At 45.2% G+C, this 9,264-nt stretch overlaps 1 non-coding gene across 1 annotated transcript; it reads right to left on the bottom strand.

Moving 5' to 3' along the window:
- Nucleotides 1-8,709: 8,709 nt before the first annotated feature.
- On the bottom strand, nucleotides 8,710-8,782 carry Trnaa-ugc (transfer RNA alanine (anticodon UGC)). Its single transcript has one exon. It is a non-coding gene; the product is annotated as a tRNA-Ala (tRNA).
- Between the last annotated feature and the right edge of the window lie 482 nt (nucleotides 8,783-9,264).

Below are 9,264 nucleotides of genomic sequence, written 5' to 3'. Positions count from 1 at the left end.
ACTACAATGTGTCATAAAAAGAGATGGGAGCCAGGTGAGGAGCACACATCTGTCATCTCGGCGACTCAGGAGGCTGAGGCAGGAGGATGGCAAGTTTGAGGCCAGCCTCAGTCACTCAGTGAGGCCCTAAGCAACTTAGCAAGACCCTGTCCCAAAATACAAAATAAAAGGGCTGGGGTGGGGGTGACTCAGTGGTTACGTACCCTGGTACCAAAAAAGAACGAAAAAAAAAAAAGAGATGGTGGAGAGGAGATGGCGGGCAGGCTAACCTTTACTCACCCTGGACCCTGTGCCAGGCTTTTTTACGGTTATTACTTAACATTCACAAGACTGCAAGGTGGGATATTCCAACTCCCAGAGAAGGGAGTCCAGACTTTACAGTAACTTTCTCAAGGTCACATAGCCAAACACTGGGGGAGGCCAGGTTTCCCAGTCCAACACGGCGCACTCTGGAGAACTTGGGCTCCTTCCCCCTTTATTCAGCCCCCCAGATCTGCCCTCTCCTCCTGCACCAACTCACACACCAACGTTTTTTAAAAAAGCAAGTCAGGTGTTCATCATTTTTAAATTTTATTCTGAGTTGAGAACCAGTGTTTGCAGGACGCTGTCCGGGGGTTCACGTGCTCTGGCAAACGGAAATTGGGACAGGGGGGTACTTGTACAGGGGCTCATCCCCACGTGGCCTTAATAACCTGATCCCAAACAGGGATCTGGGTGTGTGGCCGCACAGGGACCAGGCAACTGGTGTCCCAGGCTCCTTTCTGCATACAGCTTTGGACTCGGGGCTCCCATCACCAGCAAAACGTGAAATGAAATGTCTTTTCTCGGGGGGGGGGGTGGGAGATTCTGAATCAGTTACCCCCTTTCGTGGCCAATCCCTTGCTAGGAAAGGTGGAGGCGGGGGAAGGAAACTTGCACCTGACAGAAGGGAGGGATGAGGCATTCCCAGCTCGGGGCCCTTCTCTTTTCATTTTTGTTTTTTGTTTTTTGTTTTTTTTTTTTTTGGTGCTGAGGACTGAACCCAGGACACTTTACCACTGAGCCACATCCATGGCACCCCATCCCCTCTTTTGAGACAGGATCTCCCTAAATTACTGAAGTTGGCCTTGAACTGGTGATCCTCCCGTCTCAGCCTCCCAAGGCCTGTTTCTTTTTAAAAACATAAAGATAAATAATGTGTTGGGAGGAGAGAAAGACCATATTTACCTGTAGGAGGATTAGCATATTCTATTTCCTTGGGTTTCTCTCTCTCTTTTTCTAGTACTGGGTTGAACCCAGGGGTGCTCTACCTCTGAGCTATATTCCAAGCCCTTTTTATTTTTCACTTTGAGGCAGGGTCTTGCTAAGATGCTGAGGCTGGCCTTGAACTTGCGATCCTCCTGCCTCAGCCTGGAGTCGCTGGGATTACAAGCATGCTCCACCCTGTCTGGCCTTTCCTCAGCATTTCAGAGTTTCTTTACAGAGCCTGGGGGCTGACCAGGTCCAGCAGGGGTTTGTAAACCGAGCTCCACCCAATCCTGCAGGCCCAGGAGGTAAGGCCAGGAGACCATCCTGACTTGGTCAACTCGGATTGGCTCCTCCAGATGTGGAATCAATATCATGCAGGATGTCGGTGAGAAAAAGGGCACAGAGAATGACGGACAAGATTTCTGCAGTTCTGAAAAGAGTGGAGAAGAGGACCCGATTCAGTGTATGGGGGGTATGGTCTAGGAATGCTGAGTCAGCAGCCACCCAGTTAGAGATTTCTATGCATGGGAACAGGCCCCTGTCCAGCCCACACTGCTATTATAATTTTAAAAAGTAAAACAAATGATGGAACATTCCAAACAGGCCTCAACTATAATAATGAGTCTATCAAAAATGAAAAAGAAAGGGACTGGTGGGTAGCTCAGTGGTAGAACTTACCTAACATTCACAAGGCCCTGGGTGATATCCCTGGCACCACGAAACAGACAAACAGAAGCAAAACAACAGCAATAACAAAAACAACCAAAGGGGTATGTGTTCACATAGAAACCTTAGGACAGTGGTGGTCCCACTCTACAGGAACACAGGATGTGAAGATGCAGCACCCTCTCAGGACAAACCCTCAGTACCACAGGTCCAGCTGAGCGCACACAACTATCACGACAGGTGATGTGTGTGTGTTCAGCTAATTTCTCCCTTAATACAAAAGGCACACAAACCAGGTGCAGCAGAGCCTGCCTACAATTCCAGCTCATTTGGGAGGCTGAGGCAGGAGGATCACAAGTTGGAGGCCAGTCTCAGCAATTTAGCAAGGCCCTAAGCAACTTAGAGAGACCTTGTCTCAAAATAAATAAATAAATAAATAAATAAATAAATAAAAAATAAAAAGGGTGGGGATATAGGGAAGTGGTAGAGTACTCCTGGGCTCAATCCCCAGTAACCCTGCCCCCATCAAAATAAATTCACACTCAAAAAAAAAAATCTCTTTTACTAGACAGAAATTTAAAGTCTCCAAATTCTTCTTTTCAGAGATAATGCCTATTGCCACCTTTATGCTACCACAGCATTTCTTTATGCTTGTCCAGAAATCTGTGTTTAAAACTGGACCATGGTTGTCAACCTGTGTCTTCCCACTAGGAGGTAATATAGTAGGTGTTCTTTCCCTGTCGGTGGAGTTAGGTTTACCTCCTTCTTCCCAATAGCTGCGTAGATTCCATTTGATTGATGTAACATAATTTAAAGAAAATCTATTAGATATCTGAACTGTTTCCAAACTTGGGGTTTTACACATAGAACTGCAACCGACCATGCACGTATGTGAACACGTGGATGGAGCTTTATGAAGGTTCTCACGACAACCCTCTGAAGTGGGTCTCAATTGCTCTCCCAACTCTTTTAAGGAAGAGGCGATGGAGGCTCGGAATGGCCCGACTTCTGTGCTGGTGTGCGGCTGACTGCAGCCCCAGGTCCACTGAGTTGGAAATACACATTCTGAGCCCAGACAACGTGGATCCCCCCCAGAGCAGAAGAAAGGATTCACAGAGTGGAGAGTGGACTCAGAAAAGGACCCTCAGGTGGCACCCCTTGCTATGTTCTGAGCAGGAAGGACTGGGGACCAGAGCCCGGGGACAGCTGTGTGACCACAGCCCAGAAACTTCACAGTACTGCAGCCGGCTCACCAGGGCTCAGTGGTTTTTTTTTGCAGACCACCATACAGCCTCCTCTAGATGAAACGTCTTTCCAGGTTTTGATTGCCTGATTCTCAGAAGGCACATTGGCCTTGACCCCTGGAACCCTGAGATCGCTGAAATGAGGGTGTCATCAAACAATGCTTCCACTCACCACATGTAAGGCATTGTGAAATTTTCTTCATAAACAAAAATAAAAAATTAACAAATGCCCCGTTTGAACACACACCGTCTCCTGGAGCGTCGCTCTCCCTGGGTGGTGGCCACGCAGGACTCACCAAGGATCCTGCTCCTCAGTCTGGTATTGGACTTCTTCATGAGCTGGATCCGCCTTTCCTACTCCTGGCCGGTCCACACGTATTCAGTTACACGGGGCCAGCAGCCTGGGCCAGCCGCAGTTCCCTCCCACTCCAGCCTCCTGAGACGTCCTTCCTTGAGCAAAGCTGCTACCCTCTGGCCAATCAGTCCAGAGACAAGGGTTCCTCGCAGGCCAGCAGGGCAGCACCTGACTTTCTGCCTCACATGCTTCTCTTCCTTTTCCACCTCCCAGAGCTACCTCCTGAACCTGCATGCGAGACACAGGTCCCGTGTTGTTCCAGGTGTCAGACGGGACCTCTTCAGTAACATCACGGGCTCACCACTGGCCGGGTGAGATAGACCACGGGTTATGCCATGGATGTGCTGCCTCACTCTGCCTCCAAAGGATGGCTAGGCACCCAGGCCACCACATAATAAGATCAAAACCTGAGTTAGGAATCTGGACCAGGAAAATCTTTGGAGGCAAGAAAAAAAAAGATCATCCATTTCCAGATGAAGGTTCCCCATGGACGTCATAGAGTCCTGGATTTAACTGGAAAACTGCCTGACCAACAGGTAAAGGGGTCAAAGACAGACTGTAGAACAAAAGAGCAGAGTAGAAAGAGAAATAAACCCTCCACGATGGGCTCAATTGAGTTTTGACAAGGGTGCCAAGACCACTCAGCGGAGAAAGGACAGTCTCCTCAGCAAGTTGATGTGGGAAAACTGGATATCCACATGCGAAAGAATGAATTGGACTTTTATTCCAAATACAAGTCCAGCTCAAACTGGATTAAAGACTAAACATAAGATTTAGAATCGTGAAACTCCTAGAAAGAAACAGAGAAGAAAAGCTTCGTGACATTGGACTTGGCAATGATTTCTTGGATGTAACACCAAAAGAACAGAAAAAGGCAAAAATTAGACAAAGGGGATTATATCAACATTTAAAACTTCAGTGCATCAGAGGATGCAATTAAGAGAGTGGAGAGGAAACCTGTGGAATGAAAGAAAAGATTTACGAATCATGTATCTGGTAAGAGGTTAATATCCAGAATATATAAAGAACTCCAATAACACAGCAACAAAATGTCTAACAAATTGATTAAAAAGTGGACAGGGGCCAGATGCAGATATATAATCCCAGCTACTCAGGAGACTGAGGCGGGAAGATCCAAGTTTGAGGCCAACCTCAGCAATTTCTAGAGACCCTGCCTTAAAAAAAGAAAAAAGGTTGGGGGCTGGGATATAGCTTAATGGTAGAGTCCCTCTGGGTTCAATCCTCAGTACTCAAAAAAAAAAAAAAAAAAAAGAAAGAAAGAAAGAAAAAGAAAAAAAAAAGAGGAGGAGGAAAGAAAGAAGACAAAAGACTTAAACAGACATTTCTCCAAAAATGAGATACAAATGGCCGAGAAGCACATGAGAAAATGCTGAACATCACTAATCATCAGAGGCATGCACATCAAAACCACAACATGCCACTTCACACCCCTGAGGGAGGCTATTGTCAAAGAACCCAAAGCAACAAGTCTTGGTGAAGAATGCAGAGAAACCCAGTGTCTGAAAAGTCATCCAAGTGCCAGGCCCTGGTGGCACACACCTGGAGTCCCGTGAAGCCAGAGGATCGCCAAATTCGAGGCCAGCTTGGGTAACCTAGCAAGGTCCTATCTATCTCAAAAATAAAGATTAACAAGGGCGGGGGTGGCAGAGTGGCACTCAGTGGCAGAGTGGCCCTCCAGCGACACACACAGAGTTATCATAGTAACGCAGAAGCACAGCGTAGAGCATATTGGCTTGCCATCACAGGGGGTTAAAACCCAGACTTTTCCTCCAGTTTTTTCCTGGCAACACAGTGCACATCTCCCCTTCTTCTAATTTCCCAACAGGCAGATTTAAAAAAAATTTAATCAATATTTCATATTTATATTATTTAATGATGGAGTCACTATCGTTCATTGTGGCGTACTCTGTGGCATTTCCTTCTCACACATTTTTGTTTTCCTATGTTTAGTAACTCTCTCTTTTTTTGGTTTTTACTTGTCGAGATTTCTGTGTACCTGTCCCTCTTTGTCCCCATTCTGCCCAGTGGAACTCAGGTGCCTGTCGCAGGCAGGTAGCCAAGATTCATCACTGAGCCGCTGAATTTGGGGACTTCTTTTCCCCCCATTTAGGAGATTCTCTTTCCTGTTTCCTGGATCCTCTGTCTTGCATTTTTTCTTCTTCTTATTTTTTAATGAAGTATATCTTCTAGAAATTTCCTGAGAGAGTGCCTGGAGGGCAGATTCTCCAGCCTGTGTGTAGGCAATGGTTTCGCCTTGCTTTGCTTTGCCCCTCCCTCCTAACTATAGACGGGCGGTCACTGCCCACCCCTCAGAATGTCCTCAGAATGTCCTCCTTGGCCTTTTAAGTTTCCAATATTACTTTTACGAAGTGTTAAGTTATTCTGTCTTATTGCTTTCACCTCCCTGCCCCCAACTAGCTGCATCCAAAACTTAGATTTCCATATCATATGTTTGGGTGTAAGACTTTTAAAAATGTAAAATGTATTTATTTTTTTTTTCGAAGTGTAATGTACACACACACCCGAGAGCCCAGATCATAAACAGACTTCAGGGGACAAGACGGCCCACTGCTTCAGCCCCTGCCTGCCCCTAGTGGCGACCCTGCTGCAATTTCTAAGAACGTGGACGTGGATCAATTGGTCTGGTTTGGTTTCAGTGGTGGTTTTTTTCTTTTTTTTGGGGGGGTACTGGGAATTGAACCCAGAGGGGCTTTACCACTGAGTCACATCCTCAACACTTCTTATTTTTATTTTTTTAAGTTTTGAGGCAAGGTCATATTAAGTTGCTTAGGGCCTCACTAAATTGCTGAGGCTGGCCTCGAATTTGTAATCTTCTTGCCTCGGCCTCCCAAATCACTGGGATTACAGGTGGGTGCCACTGCATATGGCTTGATTTTTCATAGAAATGAGAGCATGCAATATGTAGTCCTTTGCTCTCCGTCTCTTAAGTTTGTCAGATTTGCCCCTTGGGTGGCAATCCACTCATTCTTGTTCCAGGTTCCCCCCCACACACACACACTTTCTGGCTGGGGACTCAGTGAGCCTTTCTATTTATTTACTTACTTATTTCTAAATTTTGGTGGGGGATTGAACTCGGGGCCTTGAGCATGCTAAGCACATGCTCTACACTGAGCTAAGCTCCTCAATAGACCTTTTTAATCTTGGTGTTTACTTCTTATTATTTTTGGCGCACATTTCTGCAATTACTTTGACACTTTCTCCCTCCTCCCCCTTTATTAAATTTATTTTTTCTTTCTGGAATTTTACTAATTTATACTGATCATTTAATGCTCATATCTTTTTTTTTTTTTTTTTTTTTTGGCAGAACATTTCAACTTTAACCTTCAACACTTCAATTGGCTTTTTTTAAAAAAATTTTTAGTTATAGATGGATGCAATATCTTTATTTTGTTTATTCATTTTTTTTATGTGGTACTGAGGATCACACCCAGTGCTTCACATGTGTGAGGCAAGTACTCTGCCACTGAGCCACAACCTCAGCCCCTCAATTGGCTTTTTATTCGATCATATTTTTTTTTTTTTTAAAGAGTGAGAGAGAGTGAGAAACAGGGAGAGAGAATTTTAATATTTAGTTTTTAGTTTTTGGCGGACACAACATCTTTGTCTGTATGTGGTGTTGAGGATCGAAACCGGGCAGCAAGCATGCCAGGCGAGCGCGCTACCGCTTGAGCCACATCCCCAGCCCCTCGATCATATTTTTAATCACTGGAAGATTTTTATAAAATATTTGATCTTTTAAATAGTCTCTTAATCTTGTCTCATGGTTGTAATACCTTCTCTCTTTAAACATGTCAACATTTTTTCTTAGTAACGTCTTTGTTTCAGTTCCTTTTCTTCCATTTGTATTGATTCAGCTGGACAGCTTTCCACAGCGTATGGTGGTCTTTGGCTGTCTAGTAATATTTAGGAGCAAGCCATCTGTATTAGTCCATTTTCTGTTGCTATTACTGAGTACCGCAGACGGGGTAATTTATAGAGAACAGAGGTTTACTAACCTCATGGTTCTGGAGGCTGGGAAGTTCAATACCAAGCTTCCAGAATTTGGTGAGGGCCTTCTTCCTGAATCATAACATCATGGCGGAGGGCATCACATGGCCAGCATGCCAGTTGGGGTCTCTTTTGTTATCTAGCCACCAATGCCATCATGAGACCCCATCTGGCATGCTGGCATGTGATCCTCTCTGACCCACCTCCAGACACCTCTAACATAAGACTTGGGGGAATTCAGCTTCTAACATATGAACTTTTGGGGAGACACATTTGAAATGCAGACGCATTTAAAACACCAACTGAGAGCACCCTGGGTGAGGGGTGCTGTCATTGGGTGATGAGGCAGAGTGCTGGCCTCTCTCCTGGGGCTAAATCCATGTCTGCATTTCTGCATTTTCTTATCCTTTGACAGGTCCGTTTTCTCAGAAAATAATCCTCTAGTCCGGGCTCCAATGATTAGAAGTTGAGAGATCTCACCATTCAGATGATGAATTCTACCTACTTCCCCTGTTTTCCAGCAAGATAATCCACCCCTGTTCTCCAGGGCCTGGAATCCCTGGGTCTGGAGCTGCCCTGTCCAGTATGGTAGCCACTAACCACACGTGGCTAGTTGAACAAAAATTTAAAGATGCAGCTCTCCATCACACTGGTCACACTGATGTGTGGCCACTGATAAGGATATGGACTGATGTGGACAATGCAGAGATAAAATATTTCCTCAATTTCCCAGAAAGTTCTTTTGAATGGTTCTGAAAATTAAACCTTAATGTTTTAAGCTTTGAGAGAAGTGTTACTGTTGGAGGAAGGAATCTGGAGACTTAATTTCTGTCTACACAACCTTTTCATTAACTCTTTAATTTTCAGCCCTACTATGAGCCCACAAGTATCTGAAGGCCCTGTTTTCTCTCTTTTGGTACCAGGGATTGAACTCAGGGACGCTTGACCACTGAGCCACATCCCCAGTATTTTATTTAGAGACAGAGTCGCTCAGTGCCCGTGGTTGCTGAGGCTGGCTTTGAACTTGCGATCCTCTTGCCTCAGCCTCCCAAGGCGCTGGGATTACACAGTACACCACAGAGCCCAACTGTCCCGCTCTCTTGACACTTGACCCTCAACCTGAACAAGCACTCTGGGAGGTGGGGTTCAGCTTTTTGCTGTTAATTTTCACTTGTCCTTTTTTTTGGGTGGTGATGCTGGGGATTGAACCCAGGGCCTTGTGCACGCAAGGCAAGCACTCGACCAACTGAGCTACATCTCCAAGCCCCTTTCACTTGTCCTTCTATCTTTCATCTTCCAAACTGTATTTGTGCACGTTTCTTTACTACCATGGCAGGGAGCACAGAGCACGTGTGCTCAGTCTGCCACGTGAAACCTGAAGCCCTCAGACAATCAATGCCAACGGAGGTGGGTGAAAAGTGGTCTGTACTTGGCTTTGTCAGAGGTTTGCTCTTAAATGCTACTATTTCCAGAAAAATTTATCATCTCTGATTTCTCCATATTTCATTGTTTTATTCTTTTTCCAAATATTATTAGAGAACTTACTATAGGCAAGGCACTGCGCCAGTTACAAATTTTCTTCCTTTACCCTCACATTTCACTAAAAAAAAATTGTCCCTAAACATTTTAAGAAAAGTTTCATAACTGTGTATGGGGGTAAAATCTAATGAGCCCAATATGGGCGAGGTGGTTTCCATTTGAATATATCTGGCCTACAACCTGAAGCAGCGCAGCTCACCTCCA

Source organism: Callospermophilus lateralis, chromosome 12, assembly GCF_048772815.1.
Source record: "Callospermophilus lateralis isolate mCalLat2 chromosome 12, mCalLat2.hap1, whole genome shotgun sequence".
NCBI classification, from domain to species: Eukaryota; Metazoa; Chordata; class Mammalia; order Rodentia; family Sciuridae; genus Callospermophilus; species Callospermophilus lateralis.
The sequence above is the reverse complement of the archived record's forward strand: the minus strand, read 5'-3'. Positions and strand labels throughout refer to the sequence as shown.